Source organism: Paroedura picta, chromosome 2, assembly GCF_049243985.1.
Source record: "Paroedura picta isolate Pp20150507F chromosome 2, Ppicta_v3.0, whole genome shotgun sequence".
In the NCBI taxonomy this organism is placed as follows: Eukaryota; Metazoa; Chordata; class Lepidosauria; order Squamata; family Gekkonidae; genus Paroedura; species Paroedura picta.
The window spans coordinates 164,684,538-164,711,023 of NC_135370.1; the positions used below are offsets into that span (position 1 = coordinate 164,684,538).

Genomic DNA, 26,486 nt, shown 5'->3' on the forward strand with positions numbered 1-26,486 from the left:
CCTCAGAAAAGAGAGGAATGCTGGAAATTAAAGCGATGTGCATACATGACCTGGAAGTGATGTAGGCATGATATGGGTGACATTCTAGGTTTTGTACAAAAACTCTATAGTAGGAGCTAATTCACTTCCTGGTCACATAGGCACATTGCTCAAATGCTCGGCCTTCCTCCCTGCTTGTGGTAAACACACACACACACACACACACACCCTGCTGGCTAACCCTAGTGGCACTGGATGTAGCTGTTATCAAGCTGAACATCTAGGTTTCTGGGGAGAAGGCAAAATGGCAGCTTCCAATTAAAAGTATAAAACCCAGCCATTGAACAAATGCATCTCTTCTAGCACCAAATACAACATACAGATCCCTTAAGAAGGAGTTGCTTCTCTCACACTCTTTACCCTAATTGGAACAGCTGTTGTTCTTTAGATGCTTCTTTTTTCAGGGAAGTTTCTCAAATGCTACGGATGATAAGATCAAAATGAAGGAAGAGCATTGTTGTGGCTTGAGAAATTGATCAATATCTAGTGTAGGTTGAGAAAAGATGGGGTTAATAATACTCTTACACACTTCAGATTCAGTTCAAAGGGGCGTGCTCTTTTTATTTTTATTTTATTTTTGAAGTGACATTCGAGAAAAGGAGACTTGTAGTTCAGACCTTAAAGTATATGTTTTTTGTACTGAAGCATCAAAGCTCAGTTGTTGGCATCTCCAGTTAATCTCAGATAATGTTGTTGTTGTTGTTGTTGTTGTTGTTGTATTTATTGCCCGCCACTCCCAGAAAGGCTAGCTCTTGGCGAGTTACATACAAAGTTCAAAACAATAATACAATCCCCAATTAAAATCCCCATTAAAGCCTCATAAAATTACAAAAAATACAAAACCATCCAGAGGAAATATATAAGATCGGAGATTTGACTTGTGTATGATTCCAACAGCCACATTCCTGTACTGAATATGAAATTTCTCATCATCCCTAGCAAGCCTTAGGACATCTGCCCCAAGAGAGCTTCTACTAGTCAAAGCAGAACTTCCAGTGAAGGTCATATTGGCTCCTCCTACAAATGATTTGTTTCACAGCAGCCAGTTTGGTGTAGTGGTTAGGAGTGGGGACTTCTAATCTGGCATGCTGGGTTCGATTCTGCGCTCCCCCACATGCAACCAGCTGGGTGACCTTGGGCTCGCCACGGCACTGATAAAACTGTTCTGACCGAGCAGTGATATCAGGGCTCTCTCGGCCTCACCCACCTCACAAGATGTCTGTTGTAGGGAGAGGAAAGGAAAGGCGACTGTAAGCCACTTTGAACCTCCTTCAGGTAGAGAAAAGCGGCATATAAGAACCAACTCTTCTTCTTCATGTTTGCAGAATTAACCACCAAGAACTCTCAGCAAGACCATACTGGGAGAGTTGCCCACTCTAGGTTGGGAAAAACATGGAGACTGGGGAGCAGGGCCAGAGGGAGGTGAGGTTTGGAGATAGAAAGCAGGATATGATACCATGAAGTCTATCCTCCAAAGCAACTATTTTCTCCTAAGGAAGTTATCTCTTGTAGAATCATAGAATCCTAGAGTTGGAAGGGGCCATTCAGGCCATCTAGGGCAACCCCCTGCTCAACGCAGGATCAGCCCTAAGCATCCTAAAGCATCCAAGAAAAGTGTGTATCCAACCTTTGCTTGAAGACTGCCAGTGAGGACGAGTTCACCACCTCCTTAGGCAGCCTATTCCACTGCTGAACTACTCTGACTGTGATTTTTTTCCTGATATCTAGCCTATATAGTTGTACTTGTAGTTTAAACCCATTATTGTGTGTCCTTTCCTCTGCAGCCAATGGGAACAGCATCCTGCCCTCCTCCAAATGACAACCTTTCAAATACTTAAAGAGGGCTATCATGTCCCCTCTCAACCTCCTTTTCTCCAGGCTGAACATTCCCAAGTCCCTCAACCTATCTTCATAGGGATTGGTCCCTTGGCCCCAACCAAAAGCCTGGCAGAAGAGCTCTGTCTTACAGGTCCTGTGGAATTGCACTAACTCTGCCAGGGCCCTGATGTAGTCTGGGAGTCCATTCCACCAGGTGGGGGCCAGGACAAAAATGTCCTGGCCCCCACTGAAAGTCAGCTGTAATTCCAGGAGATCTTCAGGCCCATCAGAAAGCTGGCAGCCCTACATGCAGGGTTGTTAGTTTCCTTGAAATAGAAACTTAGAAAGATCCTCAAGGTTCCTCAAACAACTGATTCCCTAGTCTCCATGTGCTCTTATCCTGCTCTTATCCTTGCTCTCGAAACTATAACTGCTCCAGAACGCGGCAGCCAGGGTCCTCACAGGTACACCCTGGAAAACACATATTCAAGCCATGCTCCAACAGCTGCACTGGTTGCCAGTTGAATTCCGGGTCAAGTTTAAGCATTAATCCACAAGGTCAACCACAGTCCAGGTCCTGCATATCCGAGACATTGCCTCTCTACCCATAGCTCCTGAAGAATGCTTCGTTCTTCAAATATCAACCAATTGGTGGTCCCTGGCCCCATGAAGGTACATCTGACCTCAACCAGAGCCAGGACATTTTTTGTCCTGGCCCACACCTGGTGGAATGGACTCCCGGACTACATCAGGGCCCTGGCAGAGTTAGCCCAATTCCACAGGACCTGTAAGAACAGAGCTCTTCTGCCAGGCTTTTGGTTGGGGCCAAAGCTAACATCCATCTATCTATTTACCTATTTACAGCCCCACCCACGCATCGGTCCATCTACTCTTCACTGACCACTCCCAAATCACCTTGAATTTCTCAGAGGATTCAGTACTCGTTGTTGCTGTTTCAAACCTGTTCTAACTCGCTATTGTTTATTTAATTTTAAATCTAATTTTATTGTTGATATTGTATATTTTAGATCTGTGCACACCGCCCTGAGCCAGCTTGCTGGGAAGGTGGCCTAAAAATCTAATAAACATAAACGTGTGGTAACTTGCAGTCTTACACTGCATCACATGCAACTTAGGCCTACAGGCCTATGATCACTCCAGCAGCCATCTTATGACATCGACTCTGGGTACTTCCTCTCAGTCCCTTCTAGGGGGCAGGGCGTTTATTGACTCTATAGTCTGCTAGATGCTGTATATTTACCATGCCTAAGTAAAGCTCCTACGAGTCAAAGCAGGTGATATGCAGCTGGGGGGGGGGGGGGGGGACAATGGTCTGACTCGGGCAGGATGGGACAGCATCCCATGTCCCAAGGTCCCCATTGATCAAAACGGGGTCAAATGACAGCCAGGGAGACATGGAAAGAGAAAAGAAATTTGGCTTATCACCAAATCATTCCAATCCCGCAGCCTGTGTTTTAGGATAGATAACAACACAGATTGTAGCCTCACCAATTACTTTTGCCAGCGTTTCTCAGAATGGATCGTCTTCCCATCAGACGCATTTTCCAGGCAGCGAGGCCTCCAGCTATGAACACAATCCTTAATTAAGGCCTCTTCCTAAGCAACACATTCCAGTTTTACTGCTGTCCCTTCAGGACAGCCAAACGGCTTTCTGTATTGCAAAAACTAGGGAGGTTCTTCACTCAGCAATGAGTGGCACATGTAAGGGGCCCAAAGCCGTTGAGGAACATTTGCAGAAGAAGGACACAAAGAAGAGGCGCTGGTTTTTCGTACCCCACTTTTTACTACCCCAAGGAGTCTCAAAGTGGCTTACGATCGCCTACCTTTCCTCTCCCCACAACAGGCACTCTGCGAGGTAGGTGAGGCTGAGAGAGCTCTGAGAGAACAGTAACTGGCCTGAGGTCCCCCAGCTGGTGGCATGTAGAGAAGTGGGGGATCAAACCCCGTTCTCCAGGTTAGAGGCCGCTGCTCTTAACAACTACACCAAGCTGGCTCTCTCTTAATAAAGACATAAGCTTCTTATGTACCTGATATAACTGGCAGCATTTGCACTGTGTTGACAGTCAAAATAGAGGGAATAGTCAAGCGCTCAGGTGAAGAAAAGATCTAAATACATGGAATCCCCACCTACATGGTACGGTGTGAGTTATGCAATGTGTAATGATGGAAGTTAGAGCTGGGTCAATAGCCTTTCAAAATGAAACAGCCAAGAGCCAATCCAACTCAGAAGACAAGGTCAGCAAAATGGCATTTTGTATTGCTGAAGATGCCCAGTTTGGGATCACTGACATGCTGATTAATAAGCCGTGAAGTTTCTGCATCCCAGACATTGGTTGTTTATTAATCTTTATTAGGAAGTAAACACTTGGGATCTCTCAAGAATTAATAAAGATACACTGGCTAGGCTTGGCAACTGGCAGGACAGTTGGGGGCGGGGCCATGGTGGGGGCCAGCGTCACAACCATCATGATAGCATGCCAAGAAGCAACAGCAGCTGCTCTAGGAATTGCTGGGATCTCTATCATTTTACCAGAATTTCCAGCAATTCTCAGAGCTACTGCCACTGCTTCCAGATTCTCCCTGGAAGTGACATCATTATGCTCAGAAAACCAGTGAGCTTTCTACATCACACACACACACACACACACTGTTGCTTGGACCGGAAGTGGGTAACTGAAACTCGGGGCAAAGGATTCACCACTTCAACAAGGGAATTGCAGGACTGACCTTTTTAAAATGGTGTAAAACCACATGGCTAGCACTTAGATTATTAGCAACCTGTGTCATTCCTTTTCTCTAAAGTTTCTCTAAAGAGCCATATTTGGTTCCCTACTGAGCTACAATCGACTCTGGAGCCACCGAGTTGAGCTTTGAACTTAGGGTAGAGTTTGAACTTAGATGCAGGTAAAAAGTAGATTCAAATTCAATGCCAGAAAACTGACTTGATAAGCCTGGATCACTCACATCACAGTTTATATAAAGTGTTTTGTTTTAATCCTCTCTTCCCTTAGAATATCTCGCTTGCATGGCACTCCCTTCCACACCCATTTTATCTTTAGACTAACCCTATGATGTAGAATAGGCCGAGCAAGAGAATGACGGGTTTGAATCCAGCCTGTTAACTACTGCCACCAAAATGGCTCTCATCATGGATCGGCTGGGAGGATAATGGTGGTTGAGGTCTATGTCTACTGCCTGGGTCAAGAAACAACATAAATAAATGAAAGGCATAGAATGTCTGGCATATTATCTACATTTCTTTCATTTGGAACCCTGAAAGCATGACCAGCATTCCCTGGGCATACGGGAGAGGATCCCCATAAGGTACTAATGAGCCAACCTTACGGGGTCACTGTAAGAATGTGTGCGTCAAGTTGTGGAGACTTCAGCAAGAGGCTTTCAAGGCAAGCCAGGAGACAACTGAGAGGGGATCTGATAACCATCTTCAAGTATTTAAAAGGGTGCCATATGGAGGATGGAGCAGAATTGTTCTCACTTGCCCCAGAGGGACAGACCAGAATGAATGGGATGAAATTAATTCAAAAGAAATTCCATCTAAACATCCGGAAGAAGTTCCTGGCAGTTAGAGCGGTTTCTCAGTGGAACAAGCTTCCTCAGGAGGTGGTGAGTTCTCCATCTTTGGAGATTTTTAAACAGAGGCTAGATAGCCATCTGACGGAGAGGCTGATTCTGTGAAGGTTCAAGGAGGTGGCAGGTTACAGTAGATGAGTGATTGGGATGTGAGTGTCCTGCATAGTGCAGAGGGTTGGACTAGATGACCCATGAGGTCCCTTCCAACTTTATGATTCTATGATTCTATGAATCTATGATTCTAGAAGCAGAGGTGGTCTGCCATTGCCTTCCTCTGCAGATTGTTTCTTGGTGGCCTCCCTTCCAAAAATTGACCTGGCTTAGCTTCTGAGATCAGATGAGATCAGGCTATCCTGCACCACCTTCCACCGCTGTAAGGATTACAAGATAACATGCGTGAAAACAGTTGACATGCAAAGAGCACTGTATGAATGCCAAGTGTGACTAACCATCTCCTATCTCCAGGCTAGGCTGATCTCATCAGTCCTCGTTTCGTACTTGGATGGAAGGCCACCAAGGAATCGAGGGTTACTACACAGAAGCGGGGAATGGCAAATAACCTCTTCAAGTATTTAAAGGGTGCCATATGGAAGATGGAACAGAATTGTTCTCTCTTGCCCCAGAGGGACAGACCAGAACGAATGGGATGAAATTAATTCAAAAGAAATTCCATCTAAACATCCAGAAGAAGTTCCTGACAGTTAGAGTGGTTTCTCAGTGGAACAGGCTTCCTCAGGAGGTGGTGGGTTCCCCATCTTTGGAAATTTTTTAAACAGAGGCTAGATAGCCATCTGATGGAGAGGCTGATCCTGTGAAGGCAAAGGGGTGGCAGGTTACAGTAGATGAGCGATAGGGATGTTGATGTCCTGCATAGTGCAGGGGGTTGGACTAGATGACCCATGAGGTCCCTTCCAACTCTATGATTCTAGGATGTTTCTTGCCTCGGAAGCCCTATGGGCTTTCCACCAGAATTTCCAACAAGAGGCTTATCCATTGTCAATACTTGCTTCTGTATTGAAGGTATAGGAAGAAGCATGGCCAGCCCAAACTGGCCTTTCAAGAGACCGTGGGGAGATGGCTCAAATGCCAATGGTGTATGAAAATGACTTCAAACCAAAGTGCATTAGTCACTGTGGGAATGTCCCAATTCCATAAAGCCATGCTAATAGGTACATTCAGAGGGAAAGGTGATTCTCAACCCTTTCCAGACTCTCAGGCAGCTGGCGGAATGTCATGGCCTGATGCAATGGTGTGTCCACCCTTTGGGCCTTGTGCTTCCATGGCCAAATCCTGAAGTCCCAAGAAAAATTCCCCTTGAGTCAGTAGGAAGTTGGATCTGAATCACAGGCTGAATAAGGTTGTTGAGAAACCACCACACCTTTGGCTTAATAGACTGGTTGACCCTAGAAGGCCCTTCCTTCTTGGTTTTAGTGGGCCAGGGGAGGAGGGCTGGGAGAATAGGCTGGATTATTTGAAAGGCAAGATAGCAATCAAGGTGAGGTGCCTCTAGGCTCCAAGTCATTTGAACATCGTAATTTTTGTTTCTCCACCGGCACTGGGAGGGGCGCATTAGGAAGCAGCATTTTGTGTCATCTGAGAACAATTCCACTCAGCAACGTTTTCCTAACAGATGGCCATTGCTTCAGCCCACACAGATCCAGCTCGTTCTCTCTGTCAAGGCCGCAGGCAATTTTGGACAGCTTCCCTTCCCTGACATTGCAGTTGCACCTTCATTGCAAACTCGGTTGGATGCTTGTGATTCACCCAGGTCTTTCGGGAGCCAGCGTTCTGTCACCTGATTTCGGAACCCTGGAACAGGCTTGCTTGAATGGTTTAATGGTCAACTGGCCACAAGCAGTACCACATTGAAACAACCCTCCATTGTGCCTTTTTATATTTAATCACCGCCAAGAATTTTTTTCCCTACTGACAACATGATCCTGCTATCCGTATCTAAGAGTAACATCTGGATTAGGCTGCGAAGAAAGATAAAATGTTTAAGATAAGAACTGCCCTAAATATTTCTTCCTCAAATCCTCCCAGAAACAACAGAATAGCAACATAGAAGAAGAGTTGGTTATTATATGCTGCTTATATTCACCTTCCCTTTCTTCTCCCCACAACAGACACCCTGTTGAGCCTGAGAGAGCCCTGAGATTACTGAGGAAGAAGAAAGTTGGTTCTTATATGTCGCTTTTCTCTACCCAAAGGAGTCTCAAAGCGGCTTCCAATTGCCTTCCCTTTCCTCTCCCCATACCAGACACCCTGTGAGGGAGGTGAGGCTGAGAGAGCCCTGATATTACTAAAGAAGAAGAATTGGTTCTTATAGGCTGCTTTTCTCTACCAGAAAGAGTCTCAAAGTGGCTTCCCTTCCTCTCCCCACAACAGACACCCTGTCATGAAGGTGAGGCTGAGAGAGCCCTGATATTACTGCTCGGTCAGAACAGCTGTATCAGTGCTGTGGAGTCCCCAAGGTCACGCAGCTGGCTGGGGGAGTGCGTAATCAAACCCAGCTTGCCAGGTTAGAAGTCCGTACTCCTAACCACAACACCAAGCTGGCTCTCTCTGCACTCACACACTCCACACTCACATACAATCATCTCCACACTCACATCTATCTGAACACGAAATACCCGCATACCCACCTCGATGGAAAGGTGTTTAGCCTAGGCAGCATAAACACCCTTCTATAATGAGGCACCATTATGTAAAAAAAAAAATCCTTATCCATTGTTGTTCCTCTACATATTTATGAAACAGCCTAGGGGGTGGGACATGTCCAGCTGTCCAAGTTGGAATAGGGCCAATCAGGGTGCAGCCAGCTTTGCCCTGATTGGCCCTGTCCCTTCAGCTCCCGCCCTCTGTCCCTGGACTCTAGCCTCTTTGCTCTCAGACGCCTCAGTTCCTGGAGCCAATAACAGGTAAGGGGAGAGGGCCCTGGGCAAAGGGTCATGGTGGAGGGCTTGCTAATGAGTGCCTCCTGGCCTGCTAGGCTGGGCCTGTTGATGAGGGCCTCCCGGCCTGCTGACTGCCTGCTAAGGAGCTCGGCCCTGCTAAGGAGCTGCCCCCCCCCCGCCTGCCCAACTTGATTTGGCTGCGAGCTGCAGCCCAAAGCCACCTTAAGCTGCCTGGCCGGGGGCCTAGGGAGGGGGCCCTTTCAAGGCTCCTACTTAGGAACGGGCTTTGAAGCTAGTTTTGGAATAAAATTAAAAGAGATTAGCTCCTGTCTGGCTATTGGGCACACCGATCATGCTTTCTCCTGTGCACATCTAAACTCCAGGGATCTCACCACTAGCTTCACTGCACATTTGAAGACCGGCTGTTTAATGTGTGGACAAACATCATGGATCTCAATCAGTATGAAATTTAAAAAACTAAGCTGAATGCATGCACAGTTGTCATATGGATCAGGTTACATGGGAAGGGGGGACTGGATTGAAACTTTTTAGCCCCCACTTGGTCTCACTAATTAAACCAAACATTATGTGTTTTCTAGGTGGGAAAAAAGAACCTGTCCTTTTTTTTCCTGCAATAAAGTGCTGGGTTTGATTGGTGAAACCCAAGAGGGGATAAATCCTCTCCTTCCTGTGTGGCCCTGAAAGCATAACCTGCATGAACACAGAATACCTTCTCCAAACTGAAAGATACCCGTGGTCTTCATCATGTCTACTTGTGCCCGGGAAAGCAGAGCCTCTGATGAAAATCTCACATGTCTCCATGACAATCAGTTTACCACTTAATTTTGCAAGACCTCAAGTGAGGGATATGTTTTCTTCGACCATCCCATAACCTGGACACAGTATGTGTTCGGTGAAATGGTCCATCAGAGCATTCTACCACATGTTCCGATTTGCATGCACGATGCATTCTAGAACAGGGGTAGTCAACCTGTGGTCCTCCAGATGTCCATGGCCTACAATTCCCATGAGCCCCTGCCAGCAGTGTGGTCCTCCAGATGTCCATGGACCACAGGTTGACTACCCCTGTTCTAGAACACATCTTGAACACATCAGAGTTTCGGAGCACATTTAAGCCCTAGAGATCTATAGGGAGCCCCCACACATGCACACAAACAGATAAACCAGCATTGCACCTGAGAGTTGACACTAAAAAGGTACTCTCCCAACCCCCTTTTCTCCTGTAACATTCACGTATGCCATTTCACTCTCCCTATGAATAGTGGCCAGTGTGTTGAAGGACAGGCAGGGAAATGACTTGGCAAAATCAGGCAAGAGATTATGAGAAACTGCCCGGAACTTTATTCCCTCTGTAGCGGTGGGCAACGGGATCAGGGTGTGGAGAGGATATCTTGGCAGCCCTGATGCTTCCATACCTTCCTCATTCCCGTTCTGATTCTTTTCTGAAGTCTTGCTCTTCAGTCTTTGGTAGTACAGATCTTCAGCCACTCCTTTGGGGCAGGGGGGGGGACCTCAGTGGACTACAATGCTATGGAGTCTACCCCCCAAAGCAGCCATTTTCTCCAGGGGAACTGATCTCTTTAGTCTGGAGGTGAGCTATAATTCCAAGGAATCCCCATGTCCCACCTGGAGGTTGGCAACCCTATCAGCGTCAGGCCAGCCACTTGAGATGATACTGGCCCCATCTGCTCTGAAACTTCTATGCTAGCTAGTACCTGGAGCAGCCCTTGGGCTCTTGTCCTTCTCACCATAGCTGGAAGGTATCAGCTGAATCAAGCGATACCGTGTGTGCTGAATGCAGGCTCTTGCTGATCTCATGAGATAAAGCTCTGGGCCTTGATCAGGTGTTCAGGGAGAAGACAGGGCGGAAGACATTCATGTGCCTGAGACTTGACTCTAATCTCATCCCGCCTAGAGGTTCCCAGTGGTAGGTGGAGCAATGCCTGCACAAGTTCTGAAGGCCCTTGTTCCATCACACTGACCGTCTCCACGGCTTCCAAAGAAAAACCCCGGAGGAGATCCGGGAGGAGTGAGTTTGATGACAAAGATTGCTGTCACTGGAGTATGAGAGAGGTGAGCATGGTAGTAATAAGACATGCAGTCTCCATCGGTAGAGCAAGGCAGATTGTGTACAGGTGAGAACAAGTCATATCTCTGAGGGTGTAATTGCAAAATGTGAAAGAAAAAAAAAAACTTCCTATGTCAACTCAGACCGGTGACTAATAACAAAATAGCCCTAATGCTCTCCTGTCTGAAGTTTGATGCACCAGTTCTTTGTGCCAAAGGGCCTGTATGAAAGTTGAGAACCCCTCTCCTTTGCCTCGCCATGAAAGAGGGAAGGGGGAAATCGCTTCTAAAGGAAACCTTCAACTTGAAAATAACTCTGAGCAGTGCATCTTCGCCTCGGGCACATTTTTTCAGAGTTGAGTAATGGTGTTTCTCACAATCCACCTTTCATATTAATTTCTATACGGTTACACGGCATGCCAAAGTTCCCTTAAAGGAGACAACAGCCATTGTTCCCTGGAAATATTCTAAGCCGCAGAATAACCATTTCCTTAAATGCGTGAATTAGAAATGAGCCCCAGTGTTTCTGCGGCATTAAGGTCCAAGTCATATTTGTAGGATTTCAGTTACCACAGCCAACAAAGAGCTAAATCTGAGTCCAAGAAGCATCTTAGAGACGTACAAGATTTTTGGAGGATAAGCTTTTGAGACTCAAAGCACCCTTTCTCAGAAAGCTTTGACTCCAGGGCCAGAGCTTTCTCCGTCCTGCCCCTACCTGGTGGAACGAGCTCCTTGAAGAGACCAGGGCCCTTCCGGAACCCCTGCAATTCCTCAGGGCCTGTAAAAGTGAGCTCCTTCATTTGGTTGAGGCTGACCAACTCAGTAACATCCAATGGCCCCCCAGACACCTCCTCACAACCCGAATCCAGACCGGACCTCCCTATGGGTTCATGTTTAGAAAATAATGTGAATTGTTGTATTAAAGGTAAAGGTAAAGGTAAAGGTATCCCCTGTGCAAGCACCGAGTCCAGCGTTTTCATGGCAGACTCAATACGGGGTGGTTTGCCAGTACCTTCCCCAGTCATGACCGTTTACCCCCCAGCAAGCTGGGTACTCATTTTACCGACCTCGGAAGGATGGAAGGCTGAGTCAACCTTGAGCCGGCTGCTGGGATCGAACTCCCAGCCTCATGGGCAAAGCTTTCAGATGGCTGCCTTACCACTCTGCGCCACAAGAGGCTCTGAATTGTTGTATTACCATTATCCAATTTTGAATCCAATTGTCATGGTTGTTGTTATTATGATTATTCTGGTTCGATGATGTGTAAACCGCCCTGAGCCTTGTGGGAGGGCAGTGTAGAAATTAAATAAATAAATCGTACCTCTGAAAAATTGCTAGTCTCTAAATTGCTGCAGGGCTTGAATCAAGTTTTCGACTGCAGGATCACATGGCTACCCTTATGAAACACTCTTTGGGGGTGGGCCAAAAAATCACAATAAATATCATCATCGATCTCTGTCAGCCTTTAGTATTATTACTGTTATTATTATTAATAATAATAACTAGAATGATTGGCCACCCCTCCCTAAAATAGGCTCAATAAAATATATATACAAAATAAATAAGCTTTCAACAGTGGTTTTTAACCTTCTTAGCCTATAAACCCACCCCAGCTCAGACCAATCCAGTCAGAGTAAATCTAGCGCTGATTTTAAATCCAGTTTTCAGGATGGGGTGGGGGAGCTTAGTGAGGCGATATTGTGCTTACGTTCGCCTCAATTGTATGCCTGGTGGAAGAGTGCCATCTCCCAGGCCCTTCAGAACTTTGTCAGTCATTCAGGTGTAAGTTGGATCAGGGCCCCATGGGAAAGGGAGAGATGATCTAACCCAGGGGTAGTCAAACTGCGGCCCTCCAGATGTCCATGGACTACAATTCCCAGGAGCCCCCTGCCAGCATTTGCTGGCAGGGGGCTCCTGGGAATTGTAGTCCATGGACATCTGGAGGGCCGCAGTTTGACTACCCCTGAACCCCTCAAAAAAAATACACAAACAGAGAGCACATAGCTCAGTGGCGGAACATCTGCGTTCATATGCAAAAGGTCCTATGTTTAATCCACAGTATCTTCAATTGAAATGACCAGGTAGCAAATGATAGAAAGGATTTGTGCCTAACACCCAAGGGAAATGGGGGAAGGGGGTGTTTGAGGGAAAAGGGTGTAGGGTTTTTTTTTAATCACAGGTGATCTTTTGGAGGAATGGTTCCAATGCCAAAGAACACAACACTGATTTTAGTAGACCAATGAGCTGGTTCAATACAAGGTATTGTATTCAATATCAACCCATAAAGAGGTTTGTATAAGCCCATGGTAGGGCTGCCAATATATTTGAATCACTAACCACTTTTCCATTTAAAGTGTGTCATCTTGTGTGTGTGTGTGTGTGTGTGTGTGAGTGAGAGAGAGAGAGAGAGAGAGAGAGAGAGAGAGTATAAAGTACCATCAAGTTGCAGCAGACTTACAGTAGACCTAACAAAGCCTTTCAAAGCATAGTGGAGGTGGTTTACCATTGCCTTCCTCTGCAAAGTCTTCCTTGGTGGTCTGTCTCACAGCCCTGCTTAGCTTCCAAGATTTGATAAGATCACTGTCAGTCTTTAAGCAGCTACTTATCCTGGATGCCGATCCTGCACTGAGCAAGGGATTGGACTAGATGGACTGTATGGCCCCTTCCAACTCTATGGTTCTATGATTCTAAGGACATTCCCTCCTCTGGCATCACATACTCTGGTAAGAGTATAACTGGGGGAAGTTTTTTCTATTGCCAGTCACAAACTGTGCAAATCCTCTCCTTTAGATCTGAAGTTAAGAATCATAGAATCATAGAGTTGGAAGGAATCTCCAGGGTCATCTAGGCCAACCCCCAGCACAATGCAGGATCTCACACCTCCCTGCCCACCCACAGTGACCTGTAATTTCAAAGTTAGCAACATCCATGGAGACATCCCAGACTGGGTTTTTAAAAAAATACTCTTTTCTGGAAGGAATTCAGTTTGGATTAAGGTTGAAATATCTGGGGTTGTTTGTTTTTTTACTGATTTTGAACTGCTGGATTATTCCTGTGGTTTCACAAACTGGTTTTTGATTAATTTCATACGTAGTGTACAGATTTATACCAACTTTGCATGTAATGGGAAACTTACATTTCTATGCCAATTTGAGTGCCAGTTCTGCTCAAGCAAATCAAACAAAATAATCTAGATTAGTGATCACCCTATGTCAGGACCCACAATACACAAAACACCCTCTATCCATTTTTAGGGATTGAATGTGGTGAGCAAATAAACAATCCAATCATTTTAATAGCTCCTCACTTTTTACTCCTCTGACTGCCTTTCCCCCACCCCCATCCCAGCTACAAAAGATCCAGCTATTATATATGCAGAACCAGAACTTCTAGAAAATGAAGCACAAAGCAGAGCTGAATCTCTAAGGCCAATTACCACCCCTCTGATTCTAAAGGATTACAGTGAAGCTGACTTTGTGCAATAATTTCCAGACTAATTACAATTGAGGCAGCATCTTCATTGTTGTCAAAAAATGTTTAATGTGCCTTGGCATTAGCAAATAATCTAATTCATTTTTTATTATTATTTTATTTTACTTGGTCACACAGCATGATCACATACAATTCCCAGAGCTATTAAACAAGAGAGAACGTTTTCATTTGCAACTGTGATCTCCTGCCTTGTTCAGCGCCGGTAATCAAACGCGATTATGATTTTGCCGAACTTCGGCAAGTCCGCGTTCGCTAGCCCGCCGACGGGAGTGGACCAATCCCGTCATGAATTGAATCCAACCGGAGGGAAAGGGGGAAGGGGAGAAATGACCTGTCTTTAGTAAGGATTATTTGCCGTCTAATAGAGGTCAGCGCCCCAATATAGTTAAACAATATAACAGGAATGTACCTAAATGGATATGTCAGCTTTTACAGTATTAAATTATTTAGCAATAATTGCCCCAGCATGTTGGTACTATAAAATGTAGGTCTTAGGAGGATAAGAAAACAATCTGCTTTGTTCATTCAAATTGATGTTTGCCAACCCAGTTGTAAAAGGCAGTGAAAGACAGGAGGGACAGCCAGGCGACAGACCCGGACTCTCCATCTTAGCTTAAAAAAAAAAGCCCTAGAAACTTGGAGATATTTAAATTTAATTAGTGGAAGTCAAAATTATCAGTTCTCATTTCAGAATCTCAGAGTACACACAGCCCGCACAAATTCATCTAAACAGGTTTTTTTTTTTTAAAGGTGGCTTGTGTTACAACGTGACAACTCTCTGGCTCTTCTGGCAAGCCTCCCCCCCCCCCTTTACCCTGTACGCTTCTCAGAACTGTCAAGTAATTGGACAACCGTTGCCCTTTCTTCATGTTACAAGTTTGATTGAAATGGCACAGGCCAGACGCCCGGCTCCCTCATAGATTCTTTAATTAGAGGGTCTCCTGAACCTCCGAACCACTAGCATAAAAAAGAGCAATTAACACTTTTCCAGGGCCCCCTTCGTCCATCTGTCACAGCACAGGTGGGAAAAGAAAAAAAGATAATAGATCTTTTCTAAACAAAATGCTGGACTCCAAGTCTCTGTCCCCCCCCCCAAGCCCCCGCCTTCGTTCCTTTCATTCTTCCAACCGTCAATAGCACTCCTGCCTTCTCAAGATAGGGCATAAAAATTTGACACCATGCCCGTAGGTCCCCTAATATGCTAACTAAACTCAGTGTCATCTTTGGGAGAAACGTCTTGGGAAAGTAGAGCGTCCAGCACAAGTTTGTCCTCTGCCAGACAGGGGGAATCCCTACCCTGCTTGGAGAGATTTGATGTCTCAACATCTGCAGGCAGGCACTTGATGAAGAAGAAGAAGAGTTGGTTCTTATATGCCGCTTTTCCCTACCCGAAGGAGGCTCAAAGTGGCTTACAGTCACCCTCCCTTTCCTCTCCCAGATATCAGAGCCCTGATATCACTGCCCGGTCAGAACAGCTTTATCAGTGCCGTGGTGAGCCCAAGGTCGCCCAGCTGGCTGCATGTGGGGAAGTGCAGAATCGAACCTGGCATGCCAGATTAGAAGTCCACACTCCTAACCACTACACCAAACTGGCTCCTAACCACTATACCAAACTGATACCTCCTGCTCCCTTCTCTAGTCACAATGAGTGCCAGATGAGTTCATCAGCCTTAGCCAGATGATAACAAAATAATTTTGCAGGTCAACTGAGAGCAGCCATGGCAGTTCAATTAGATTAATATATTCTCCTGATCACAACACAAATGTATCGTCCCTGGCCCTTGTGAAGCCTGTGGACATTTCTTTTTCTGTTGGGATGTCTGACTCCAGGACACAAATCAATCGGTCAGTCAGAACCATCCTCAAAAAATGATGATAATAAAACAGTGATAAAGAAAGGACAACTATTTGGCTAGGATGCATAGACAAGTGGACGGTTGAAATTCAGACTGTGGATAAGTTGGTTCAAGCCATTCTCCTGGAAACATTGTATATAACCTTCCCAATATTCCCAATATTATTTATTATATATGTATATATCACCCTCCCCGAAGGCTCAGGGCGGTTCACATCAAACTGGAACAATACAAATAACTCAGCTTATAATAGGACAATAATAACAATAGCAACATTATGGAACAATAGAATACTGGGGAGACCAATAAGTCAACGCATACTGATGGCCCAGTGGGGTGGGTGAGTCTGTAGTGGTGGCATGGGGGTCATGGGAAGCAATGGTTCAGGTCGACCTCAACCAAATGCCTGGTGGAGGAGCTCCCTTTTGCAGGCCCTGCGGAATTGTTCAAGTTCCATCAGGGCCCTGATCTCCTCTGGGAGCTCATTTTACCAGGTGGGGGCCAGTACGGAGAAGGCTCTGGTCCTGGTTGAGGTCAGGCAGGCTTCCTTGAGGCTGGGGATCACCAGGAAGTTGGAAGTGATAGAAAGTAAGGCTCGTTGGGGGGTGTAGGCAGAGGCAGTGTACCCTGAGATACACTGACCCCAGACTGCTTGTGGCCTTAAAGAAGAAGAAGAGTAGAAGAAGAGTTGGTTCTTATATGCCGCTTTTCCCTACCCAAAGGAGGCTCAAAGCAGCTTACAGTCGCCTTCCCATTCCTCTCCCCACAACAGACACCCTGTGGGGTGGGTGAGGCTGAGAGAGCGCTGATATCACTGCTCGGTCAGAACAATTTTATCAGTGCCGTGGCGAGCCCAAGGTCACCCAGCTGGCTGCATGTGGGGGAGTGCAGAATCGAACCCGGCATGCCAGATTAGAAGTCCGCATTCCTAACCACTACATCAAACTGGCTTGAAACAAGCTTTTAAAATATGTAGTATAAAAATAATCCAAAACAATTAACACACATACAGAGTGAAAATGCATACACTATTAAAACATATGCACAGAAAGGAGGGTCACTGAACAAACACCAAATGAAACCATTTACCATTTACGCTTCATCCACTGGAAGAAGACAATGATAGAGGGGGACAGGTGGATGTCTCTGGGGAGGGGATTTTGGTGCCATTACATTTTGGAAGATCTTAATTATTGAGTAGTAGACAGCAGGAAAGCCCAAAGAAGGGACCTTGAAGGTGACCGCAGGAGTTCAGCAGGTTTATAAGACAGTAGGGGGGTCCTTAAGGCATGTTGGTCCCAAGTCACATAGGGCTTTCAAGACCAATGCCAACACGGCAGAGTGGCGATTCATAGAATCATAGAGTTGGAAGGGGCCATACAGACCATCTAGTCCAACCCCCTGCTCAACGCAGGATTAGCCCTAAGCATCCTAAAGCAACCTTGTTCAAACCTTGTTCTCATAAATCCTAGTCTAACCCTCTAGCTACTACATAACATAAACTTTCTGGAATAGGACTGAAACCAATACACCCTATCCATTGTTCAATCTTAGTCCATTGCTATCTTGGGTACCTTTTCTTAGAGCTTAAAGACTTCCGTGCTATAAAAGTACAGGATCGATGTGTAATGCAAATGTGATGATTAATGGAATCGGAAGACAACTCCATGGTTCGACAGGTCCAAGTCTTCCTGACAGAAGCATATCTTTGTCATAAGGTAAAAATTATAAAGCACCAAAACACTCCTCCAGCTAATATGGATTTCTCTATTCATACAGGCTTTGATCGGTAAATGTCACCTTAAGCCTCAACCTGGAAGATCTTAATTATCGAGTAGGAGATACAAGTACCTAACAATCTCTTAACAATTCTTTATTTTAGGGTTTCTTCCGTAACAGCCTTTCAAATCTCGTCATCTCAAAGGTTCCCCGCAGCCACTTGTAACCAGGTGGGATGAGGATGAGTGATCATCAGTAACCCTTGCCTCCATCCCTGCAATCGTCAACATCAAGCTTCACTCATAATTGAGGCCTTCCAGCATATCCTCCCAGAAATATCCCACAGAGAGCAGGATCCTTCAGCAGGCATCAGTAAGGGTTCTTCAGAAGCACATTTAGTCAACGGCACTCTACACTGTGTCAATCAGCTGACTTCCTTGATAATAAAGCCATATCTGTTTCCGTGACAGGGGACTGGATCATCATTGTGCTGTTTACTTATTCCTAGTTGGGGTCCATTTTGTTTTCTTCAATGCCACAGATCACCTGCCTGGGCATACTGAGTTGGAAGGAGGAGGAAGAAAGAAGCAAATCTTCACATTCAAGTTTAATCATTACGAGTCTTAATTTAAGAAGTAGATGATGGGGTAATCAGAAGAGGAAGTGGAGTCGCAGATGTCTCTTAAAAGAAGAAATCCTGCGATGACAAAAAAAAAAATTCAGCCCCCTTTAGTGTTTTGTGTCAGCCTAAAAGCCTGATCCTTGGATGTCACTGTGACTTCACATGTATGTTGTTGTTGTTGTTGTTGTTGTTGTTGTTGTTGTTATTATTATTATTTCGATTTATTTCCCGCCACTCCCAAATGGCTCGTGGCGGGTTACAGTGTCTTAAAACCCCATTAAAACTCCCATTAAAAGACTTTAAAATGTCCCAGCATGGCAGCACAATAATAAGATCCCCTCCCTACTCCCTTCCTAAAAAAGGGGGGGGTGGAGGAGAAGGAGGTCAACGATGTTCAAGAAGAAGCCCGGGGGCGAGCAGTTGATGTACCACAGCAGCCCCAGACTCAACCATAGACCTGGCGGAAGAGCTCCGTCTTGCAGGCCCTGCGGAACGTTGAAAGGTCCCGCAGGGCCCGCAGCTCTCCCGGAAGCTCATTCTACCAGGTGGGGGCCAGGACCAAAAAGGCCCTGGCCCTGGTTGAGGCTAGGCATGCTTCCCTAGGGCCGGGAACGACCTCAGACACAAATGTTCACCACTTCACCTCGGAATTAAATACTCCACTGAATTTGATCTGTTCCTCAACTGATACAACTGATACAGTGTGAGAAACTTCGATTTCTAAATAAGGAACCTGACAGAAAGAAAGTTTCTTTATTTCAGAACAATGGAATCATCTACAACAAAGGCATAGTCAGGATTGAGGTACAAAGCATAGAACAGGTAACGTAGGGGTTCATACCACCCTCCCCTGGGAATTCAAACCAGGCCCAGTTCAAAGGAGCCAAAATATAGAGATAACCATTTGGCCATTGGGAACACCGGGACCTACAGGACACTAAAAGAAGGGAGGGGAAGGAATGTGGAAGGAGGGTAAGGAGGCATAAAATATAGTGGCAGGAAATCAACCTTGGGCTGTCAAACTACAACATCTGTGTTACATCAGGGCAAAACCGATCACTCTAACAAGCAGCAGAAACAAACAGAATAAAATCATGGCATTTTAACCTGGGGATTCTGACATACAATCATATACATTTGTGTGCTGCAGTATATTCCCAACGGCTCAAATGAAGGGTCATATTCTTCAAATGTCTTCAAACCAACTCTATTGTGACTGTCAAATGGAAGAACTTTTCATTATCCCATGTTTTCTTTTACTGTCCAAAATATAAAGCAGAACACAGAGATCAGTTCCCTTGGAGAAAATGGCTGCTTCAGAGGGTGGACTCTATAGCATTCTACTCCACTGAGGTCCGCCCCTGCCCCAAATCCCACCCACTCCCAGAACTACCCCCAAAGTCTCCAGGTATTTCCCAACCCAGAGCTGGCAACTCTACTCCCAAATCCGGCAAGACCAGCTTCAAGGGTTATTATACACAGATCTAGACCTGTAAGATATATGTCCACCCCAGGGGTCCTCAAGTCCACAGCTGGATGCTGAAAAACAGTGAGCAGAGGCTACTGTTCTTCAGAAACAGCTGTCCAAACTCTTGGTATCTACACTTGGCCTAGGATTTCCAGCCTCAGGGTGATGGCTGGAGATCTCCTGGGATGTCAAATGATCTTCAGTTGAAGGAAATGGCTGCGTTGGAAGGTAGAGTCTACAGCATTATACCCCATTAAAGTTCCTCCCCTCCCCAAACCCCAGACTCCCTAGGCTCCACACACACACACACACACACGCACATCTCCAGGAATTTTCCAGTCTAGAGCTGGTTATGCTACATAAGTCTGAAGACTTCATACTTCTTGCCAGTTGCAGGGGCAATATGACAATTACTGTACTCCCTTCTGGACCGGAGGCCTACATATCACACAGTCCCTGAATTCACCAACACTTGGTGTCCTCTCCTTCTGTATGGATCTCCACCTGTTAAGCTATGATTGACAGTGAATTTCTAGCACAGCAATGCCAGAGATAACAGCCACTAGTTCAACAACAAGAGTTAGGTGGCAAAAACTTTAAAAACTTAACTGAGAATAAACACTAAAGGAAAAATGATTTGTGCACATACACGCTCAGTCTGGTTGTCCTTTTAGGAGTTATTTATAATTCCCCCTCCTCTGCCTAACCCCGCTTCTTATTTTTCCATCTGACACACAAATCCATGCTTTAGAAAACCACTTCAGATTGTTACAGGGCTTGGAGCTATGAGAACTGGGATGCGAAGAGTTCTATAAATGGCAGAAATGCTGATTGCTGATATCATGTGTTAATTGGTAATATCTGCATTCAGTAGGTTCCAGCAATATGTGTTATATCACATTAGCTAGCCACATGCCCATGATATCTGATATTAACTATTTGGGTGGGGGGGGATCAGTGTTCCTAAGAAGGTAGCATTTGGACCTGGGAGATTTGTTTAATTAGCCCTTATAAACTGTCAAAATGTGGGATGTGAAACAGCCTCCATCCAATGTGACAGACTGTCAAAAACAGGCAAAGCAAAAAATCCTCTTTCTCTCCTCTCAATCTTTCTTCAATAATATCCCCAAGAATCGTTCTTTTCCAACAAAGCTCTATCTTCAAGACCATCCGTCTCAAAGTTCTAACTCCAGGCTTGACCCAGACCTGATGGAACACTCTAGAACAGGGGTAGTCAAACTGCGGCCCTCCAGATGTCCATGGACTACAATTCCCATGAGCCCCTGCCAGCATTTGCTGGCAGGGGCTCAAGGGAATTGTAGTCCATGGACATCTGGAGGGCCGCAGTTTGACTACCCCTGCTGTAGAATCTTTATCAGAGCCTACCAACCCCATTCTCAAGAGCAAGCACTTCCTCGATGTCCTCTTCATTAGGCACAGCTGCCACATTATTTGAACAGGAGCAGTGCACATCTTCTCCTCGCACGTAAAGCTTTGAACTGAAATGTTGAACAATCCTGTGGTCAGGTTGTGCCGAGAGACTTCTGTGTAAAAACACACCTTGCCCCTGTTCACATAGCAACAAATTGGGAAGATCTATGCCCACTCAGTGAACTCCAGATTTGTATGATCGTAACATCTGCACAGAGCTTGGGTGGATCCCATTTGGGATCAGGTTCAGAAACAGATTGTTCTTCTACTACTACAAGTGATACTACAAGTACTTGTGGTAGTAGGGTAGTAGTAGTATTGCTCACTAATGAGAGAGAAGATAGGGCTTGTAGTGTCATCAGAAGTACACCCTTCGAATCCTATTGATTTTGATTCAATGGATGGAGAAGGGTATATTTCTGCTTAAGGTGGCACCATCCATGGTGGACTGGTGGACCTTTTCTTCAGCCATTTGGCTGGCCACAAGTTTTTGCCCTTAAGGCACTTGCTGAAAACATACTTCTTTATCCAGTCTTGCTCCTTCTGTTTGTAAAGTCACAGTCCCATTCTTTAATCTGATATTTCATAACTTTGTTTTATCTACTGAATGTCTTCTAACTTTGTTCTCAATATTTTATTAAGCTGATATAAGCTATATTAATATACATGATTATTTACTGCTGGGTTTAAGTGCATATTGGTTCAGCTGGTTATTGCAGTGGTCAGTACATTTGTACATTCCTGCTCTAGGGTTGTTTAAAAATTAGATTTGCTTTGTTAGCTGCCCCAAGAACCAGTTTTGGTTGAAGAACTAATACAGCAACCTGACGACTGTTTTAATAAAATCTTTTTAGGCTGCTGAATGCTGTTTTCTCCTGTTTGCATGTCCTGGCTTGTTTTCATGCTGTTGCTTTTATGCTTTTATTGTTTTTATCCTTGTGAGCAGCTTTGAGGATTTTGGAGAGGTAAAGTTTTTTCAACAAATAGAATATGCTTAAATTAATTAATTTTAAAAAACGTAAAATGAAACAGCATCCCCATTGGACCCAGCAAACAAATTAACAAAAAAAACTTATACAAATTCTCCACCTGGATTTGGGAGGAGAAAGAATAATACATGAAGCTTTTTTTTCCTTATCAAAGCAATTGTTCCCCAATGAATTTAGGAGAAGAGGCCATAACTGAGTGAAAGAGCATTTGCAGAAATATAGAAGGTACTTGGTGCAATGGTTAGAGGGGCAGTTTCTAATCTGGTGAGTTAGGTTTGATTCCCTGCTCCTCCACATGCAGCTTGGGCTTGGGTGACCTTGGGCTTGTCAACAGCTGTGATGATGCTGTTCTGACCAAGCTCTCTCAGCTTCACCTACCTCACAGGATGTCTGTTGTGGGGAGAGGAAGGAGAGGCAATTGTAAGCCACTTGGAGACTCCTTCAAGCAGTGAAAAGAGGGGTATAAAAAACAACTCCTCTTCTTCCTACTTGGGGCAGCCATTTTTTCTTGGTAGAGTCTCTTCTAAGTAAATACACCTCCACACTTTTAAGTAAATACACATCCCTTACTCAGAGTGAGTATCAAGAGCAGTTTTGACTGGTAATGGCTCTCCAAGATCTCAGGAAGAGATTGTACCACCATCGACCCAGGCCCATTAACTGGAGATTCCAGGGATGGAATCTGGAAACTTCTGCATGAAAAGCCACTGGCTCGGCCACTTCTCCACCCTGACAAGCCATGGTTGAATTATATTCCTGTAGCATCAAACCATGACTGATGCAAGAATTCATTGCCACCCTTCACTCTCTTGCATGGAAAATGAACATCCTTGAGGCATTGTTCCTTGCTGCCCTCCATACTCAGACAAAAACAGGAGTCAGAGATGGGGGGGGGGGATGTTAAAAACCTCACTGTCCTTGAGCTCAGCCCACCTCATTTTGGACACAGCTCTCTCTTCTCTGAATCTGTCATTCACTCAAGCACCTTTTGGGGAGTTGGGCAAGGAGGCCTAGCGAGTGAAAACTGCTTAGCACCTGCTGAACGTTCTCCAATTTTCCACTGTCTTTCAAATGTCTTTTGGTGTCAAAAGCAGACGCGCGAGGTTAAACCCTATCGAGCTCCGTGAGGGTATTAACATTTCATATAGCAGCTGTTTATTATGGGACTACAAAGGGGGGAGGGAAGAAAGGCAGACAGAACCTTGCGCCTTGCCAGCAAGAGTTAAGGTTTTACTCTGCGCATAAGCCTTATTTGCATAAGGACATGCTGTAGAGAAAGAACTCATATAACTACTCTTGTCATTCATCTTTCTATGGTTCAGCCCTCCCAGGTCTCTTTCTTCTTCCCCTCCCGGTGTCATTCCCCACCTCCATCAGCTCAAGCTGAACTAGAACTTCCACGTCCCTCTTCTCTGTTGTGATGCATGCCGCTTCCTTTGACTGTTGTCACACGAATTACCCTGCAAATCGCATCGTTCTATAACCATTTCCAATTACACATCGCTAATTCAGCTTTCCCCACGCTTTCCCTTTATTTTAAACGGCGCCAAATTAATTGTGTCTATTATCACTTAAAAAGATATTCACTTCCGTCTGCCAAGCTCACCAAATGTCTTTCAAAAAAAAAAAAAAAGTTAGCCGGATAATGTTATCAACATCTTAAAGTGTATTTAATACTTTGGAGGGGGGAGGGCAGAGGGAGAGACAACAAAAGTCAAAATAATTAATTGTGTGGCACAAATCTGTCTAATAAGGAGTTCAACTTTTCTAATAAGCTGATTTATTTGCCGCCTGATGGCTTTTGCACATCAGGGTATATCGTACAACAACAGTATTAGAAAACATTATTAAGAGCAGAACCGAAATCAAAGTGAAGCTTGCTGTAATGCCATTAACATCAATAATACTAATAACAGTGCTGTCCTAACCAGAGTTACAACCCTTCTAAGCCCGTTGACTTCAGTGGATTTAGAAGGGTATAACTCTGCTTAGGATAGCTCTGATGACTTATATGTTTCAGCATGTTCAAAACATCACACAGACATTGTCAAAATAGGTCTTGTAAGAGAGATTAGTCATTATTCTCCTGCCTGTTCTCCAAGCAACTTGGGAGTGGTATGTAGGGATTCCCCCTACAATGCCATCCTTACAACATGGATGTGTCAGGTGGATGACTTGGAGTCCTGACACATCCTTAGAACATAGATGGTGTATAGGGACCTCCCACACACCCAATGTCCAGTTCCGGGTGCTGCAGTTCAAGAAGGATATGGACAGCTTGGAACATAGAATCATAGAATCATAGAATCATAGAGTTGGAAGGGGCCATACAGGCCATCTAGTCCAACCCCCTGCTCAACGCAGGATCAACCCAAAGCATCCTAAAGCATCCAAGAAAAGTGTGTATCCAACCTTTGCTTGAAGACTGCCAGTGAGGGGGAGCTCACCACCTCCTTAGGCAGCCTATTCCACCGCTGAACTACTCTGACTGTGAAAAAATTTTCCCTGATATCTAGCCTGTATCGTTGTACTTGTAGTTTAAACCCATTACTGCGTGTCCTTTCCTCTGCAGCCAATGGGAACGGCATCCTGCCTTCCTCCAAGTGACAACCTTTCAAATCCTTGAAGAGGGCTATCATGTCCCCTCTCAACCTCCTTTTCTCCAGGCTGAACATTCCCAAGTCCCTCAACCTATCTTCATAGGGCTTGGTCCCTTGGCCCCAGAGAACATGTTCAGAGAAGGGCGACCAGGACGGCTGAGGGGTTGGAATCCATGCCTTGGGAACTAGGCAACTTCTTGTGGTTGCAACATCAACAACGGGCATTGGAGGAGGTGACTAGAGAGCTGACACATTAGTGCTGCCTGAGCCAATCGGTTCCAGTAATGCTGGAGGGTCTTGGCTCTGCTTGTTTGGCCTCCAGCAGCCCTCCAGGGCAGTGGCCCACCAGGAGTTTTCCTGGGAAGCTGAATGGTCCATTCATTCTGGATACAACCCACCAGGACCACTGCTTCCTGTCCCCTTAGCCTTGTCCCCAAGGACAGGCCTTTTAACTGGTGCGGTATAAGCCTTCCTCGGAAGAATGAAACATTGTTTTTAGAATAGGAAAAGCTCCTGTTAAAAATAATTGATGACAGCTGGCAGCGCCCAAAAATGGTAGTACGCCAAGCCACCCACCTGACACATCCAGTTCTACCCACTTGGAAATGTCTCTGGCTCAGATCGCGATTGCCCTTGTGATGAAGATCATTACAATGCTTATGACCCCACCCCCCACCCCTCCACACACATAAAAAATCATCACCGTTTGGCTGCTGTCTGTTGCAGGCCAGAATTCTTGAAGTGGGTGGCCACAATTTTGCCATGGAGCCAGACCCTTCCAGACCTTTATTTTATTTATTTTACCAGCTTCAAAGCCCGTTCCTAAGAACGGGCCTTGAAAGGGCCCCCTCCCCTGACCCCCGGCCAGGCAGCTTAAGGTGGCTTTGGGCGGCAGCTCACAGCCAAATCAAGTTGGGCAGGCGGGGGGGGCAGCTCCTTAGCAGGGCCGAGCTCCTTAGCAGGCAGTCAGCAGGCCGGGAGGCCCTCGTGAGCAGGCCCAGCCAAGCATGCCAACAGGCCCTCATTAGCAAGGCCTCCACCACAACCCTTTGCCCAGGGCGCTCTCCCCTTACCTGCTGCTGGCTCCAGGCACTGAGGCGTCTGAGAGCAAAGAGGCTAGAGTCCAGAGACGGAGAGCGGGAGATGCAGGGGTAGGGGCAATCAGGGCAAAACTGGCTGCACCCTGATTGGCCCTATTCCAACTTGGACAGCCGGACACGTCCCACCCCCTAGGCTATTTCAGAAATATATAGAGGAACAACAATGGATAAAGATGTTTCAATTTATTAGTCGCCGCTCTCAGTCAAGGCTGGCTTGCAGCGACTTACAATACAGAGAAATAGAGTAGAATATTATAATAAAAACCCCAATTAATAAAATTAGTAAAATCAAATGCCCCACAAGTAGCAACAGAATCACTACATCTCCCCCTCCCTCCCTGGTGATGGCTCCAAAAACATGGAGCTAGGCCTCTCCACCAGACCCCATGTATCAGGCGGATGAAAGATGTAATGTCAGATATTACATCATGTATGAGAGGGGGACCAAAAAGATCTTTCAGCCCCACCCTCAACCAAATGCCTGGTTGAGGGAGGGGGTCCTGGGCACACAATGAAAATCTTGCATTGTTCGAGGCCTATTTAACCTGTAACCTGTGTGAAATGGGAGCCTGATTATAAAGTGCTTCTGTGTATCTGCAGGCTCGCTGAGGCATATGTCTGCCTATTTGTTGCTCCAGGCAGTTTGCCTTAAAAAAAAGAAGAAATTCCCAACCCTGGGAAGAAGGGAGAGGGTAACAGGTGTGAGGGAGGGACATTGGAGGGAGGTGTAGCACTTTTTTGCCTCCGTACATTTC

General features: G+C 45.6%; 1 long non-coding RNA gene across 1 annotated transcript; it reads left to right on the forward strand.

Annotated features, from left to right (window-relative positions):
• The first annotated feature begins 8,360 nt into the window (after positions 1 to 8,360).
• Positions 8,361 to 19,190, forward strand: LOC143830729 (uncharacterized). Its single transcript, XR_013228587.1, has 3 exons — positions 8,361 to 8,390; positions 10,303 to 10,522; positions 17,685 to 19,190. It is a non-coding gene; the product is annotated as an uncharacterized LOC143830729 (long non-coding RNA).
• Positions 19,191 to 26,486: the final 7,296 nt, after the last annotated feature.